Below are 4,067 nucleotides of genomic sequence, written 5' to 3' on the forward strand. Positions count from 1 at the left end.
TACGGGAGGTGCGTTAGTTTTGTACACTGAGGCGACTTGTGTGGGCGGAGTTAAACCACTTGGATACTTGTTTTGACAAGAAGCACCGCCTTTTCAAGTTTTACCGTCAGCACAAATCGCTCGCGATTTACAAAAATAATATACTAAACCTACGAGCGCGTGTCAATTTTTGCTATTTGTATAACAACAACAACAACAATAATAATAATATTAAATTCAATGTATTTTCTGGTATGCTAACCAGAAAATTTGGAGTATCTGATTTAATGGTGTCAGACAGGGTGGAATTTTGTCCCCTCATTTATTTAATATCTACATGTGGATGGCTGCTATTATTGTGGCATACTAATTAACCAAATTATGTATGCAGATGACCTGATACTAATGACCAGGCAGGACTCAACAAACTTGAAAGTATGTGATCTGCTATCTAAAAGGGTAGATTTGCCAGTGTTTAAACTAAATGGTGAAGTCCTGAGAAAAGCTGACTCGTGTATACCTCTGACACCTAATCAGTAATGACCTAAGAGATGACCTTGATATAGCCAGACAATGCAGACAGCTATATGCTCAAGGGAATATGATCCTACACAAATTTCATATGAATAATCTTAACCTTGTCTACTCTCCAATGTACACAGCTCAACTTTAGTGGACCTACAAGAAATCATCTGAAAACAAACTGTATGTGTCATATCATAGCATTTTTAAATTATTCATTGGATTCTCCAAATTTGAGAGTATAAGTACACTCTGCACTTTGGATGCTGTAGCTCCTCTGAAAAAGAGAGCTTTAAATCAGAAGTGCCTGACTCCGTGGTATAACTCACAAACTCGTAGCTTAAAGCAGATAACCCGTAAGTTGGAGAGGAAATGGCGTCTCACTAATTTAGAAGATCTTCACTTAGCCTGGAAAAAGAGTCTGTTGCTCTATAAAAAGCCCTCCGTAAAGCTAGGACATCTTTCTACTCATCACTAATTGAAGAAAATAAGAACAACCCAGGTTTCTTTTTCAGCACTGTAGCCAGGCTGACAAAGAGTCAGAGCTCTATTGAGCTGAGTATTCCATTAACTTTAACTAGTAATGACTTCATGACTTTCTTTGCTAACAAAATTTTAACTATTAGAGAAAAATTACTCATAACCATCCCAAAGACAATCGTTATCTTTGGCTGCTTTCAGTGATGCCGGTATTTGGTTAGATCATTCTCTCCGATTGTTCTGTCTGAGTTATTTTCATTAGTTACTTCATCCAAACCATCAACATGTTTATTTAGACCCCATTCCTACCAGGCTGCTCAAGGAAGCCCTACCATTATTTAATGCTTCGATCTTAAATATGATCAATCTATCTTTGTTAGTTGGCTATGTACCACAGGCTTTTAAGGTGGCAGTAATTAAACCATTACTTAAAAAGCCATCACTGACCCAGCTATCTTAGCTAATTATAGGCCAATCTCCAACCTTCCTTTTCTCTCAAAAATTATTGAGGAGGGTAGTTGTAAAACAGCTAACTGATCATCTGCAGAGGAATGGTCTATTTGAAGAGTTTCAGTCAGGTTTTAGAATTCATCATAGTACAGAAACAGCATTAGTGAAGGTTACAAATGATCTTCTTATGGCCTCGGACAGTGGACTCATCTCTGTGCTTGTTCTGTTAGACCTCAGTGCTGCTTTTGATACTGTTGACCATAAAATTTTATTACAGAGATTAGAGCATGCCATAGGTATTAAAGGCACTGCGCTGCGGTGGTTTGAATCATATTTGTCTAATAGATTACAATTTGTTCATGTACATGGGGAATCTTCTTCACAGACTAGGGTTAATTATGGAGTTCCACAAGGTTCTGTGCTAGGACCAATTTATTCACTTTATACATGCTTCCCTTAGGTAGTATTATTAGACGGTATTGCTTAAATTTTCATTGTTACGCAGATGATACCCAGCTTTATCTATCCATGAAGCCAGAGGACACACACCAATTAGCTAAACTGCAGGATTGTCTTACAGACATAAAGACATGGATGACCTCTAATTTCCTGCTTTTAAACTCAGATAAAACTGAAGTTATTGTACTTGGCCCCACAAATCTTAGAAACATGGTGTCTAACCAGATCCTTACTCTGGATGGCATTGCCCTGGCCTCTAGTAATACTGTGAGAAATCTTGGAGTCATTTTTGATCAGGATTTGTCATTCAAAGCGCATATTAAACAAAATATGTAGGACTGCTTTTTGCATTACGCATATCTCTAAAATCAGAAAGGTCTTGTCTCAGAGTGATGCTGAAAAACTAATGCATGCATTTATTTCCTCTAGGCTGGACTATTGTAATTCATTATTATCAGGTTGTCCTAAAAGTTCCCTAAAAAGCCTTTAGTAATTCAAAATGCTGCGCTAGAGTACTGACGGGGACTAGAAGGAGAGAGAATATCTCACCCATATTGGCTCTCTTCATTGGCTTCCTGTTAATTCTAGAATAGAATTTAAAATTCTTCTTCTTACTTATAAGGTTTTGAATAATCAGGTCCCATCTTATCTTAGGGACCTTGTAGTACCATATCACCCCAGTAGAGCGCTTCGCTCTCAGACTGCAGGCTTACTTGTAGTTCCTAGGGTTTGTAAGAGTAGAATGGGAGGCAGAGCCTTCAGCTTTCAGGCTCCTCTCCTGTGGAACCAGCTCCCAATTCAGATCAGGGAGACAGACACCCTCTCTACTTTAAGATTAGGCTTAAAACTTTCCTTTTGCTAAAGCTTATAGTTAGGGCTGGATCGGGTGACCCTGAACCATCCCTTAGTTATGCTGCTATAGACGTAGACTGCTGGGGGGTTCCCATGATGCACTGTTTCTTTCTCTTTTTGCTCTGTATGCACCACTCTGCATTTAATCATTAGTGATCGATCTCTGCTCCCCTCCACAGCATGTCTTTTTCCTGGTTCTCTCCCTCAGCCCCAACCAGTCCCAGCAGAAGACTGCCCCTCCCTGAGCCTGGTTCTGCTGGAGGTTTCTTCCTGTTAAAAGGGAGTTTTTCCTTCCCACTGTAGCCAAGTGCTTGCTCACAGGGGGTCGTTTTGACCGTTGGGGTTTTACATAATTATTGTATGGCCTTGCCTTTACAATATAAAGCGCCTTGGGGCAACTGTTTGTTGTGATTTGGCGCTATATAAAAAAAAATTGATTGATTGATTGATTGCACAGTCTTTGACATACAGTGTTGTCAGGCTGTGTTCAGGAATTTGGCATATCGGTTCATGCCCATGTGCTATTCTTGACACCACCTTAAAATATAGGTCCAGGATCAGGACCCACTAGTTACGGATGTTACATACAATCTTCACTGTATAAGTCTGTAACTGCTCACACATGGACCTATGTACACGTCATGTATCTATGTACTCATGAGTGTGGAATAAAGTCATTATTATTATTATTATTGCTACTACTACTACTACTACTGCTACTACTACTACTACACAGTTATGATTATTAATTTATAATTAATTATAAGTAATTGTAATTTATTATTATTATTATTATTATTATAGTATACAGCTACAAATATAACATCGTTACCTCACAGTGCTACACTCATCCCATAAGCAAAACATAATATTATTAATAATAATAATAATTCTATGTACATATTTTATTGATGAACATAACTAATAAATAAATAAATGAATAATGAACACGCTATGACAGAAAACAATTATTTTTGTGTCGCCCATCATTAACAGTCCTTGTTATTGTTGTGGTGTTCTGTAAATTAGTACGGCTTATTAATGCTCAGAGGATCAATAAAACCGTATGTTTTTCTTCCATTTCTCATGGAATATATAAAGATAACATTACTTTTTATATCAGTGAGTTATGAATGTTTACATTTTACGTTCATTGATGCCTACATTTATTTACACACGCATTTGCCATTTTTAATAAATTAATTCAGGAACCAAACAAACAAATCTGCAGGAATATGTGTTGTTTTTTGTTTTTATATTTGTTTATTTCTAGAAACTCAGAGAACAATGCGTAATTAGTATCTTATCACCATGGACATGACGCA

Source organism: Thalassophryne amazonica, chromosome 16 (genome assembly GCF_902500255.1).
Source record: "Thalassophryne amazonica chromosome 16, fThaAma1.1, whole genome shotgun sequence".
NCBI classification, from domain to species: domain Eukaryota; kingdom Metazoa; phylum Chordata; class Actinopteri; order Batrachoidiformes; family Batrachoididae; genus Thalassophryne; species Thalassophryne amazonica.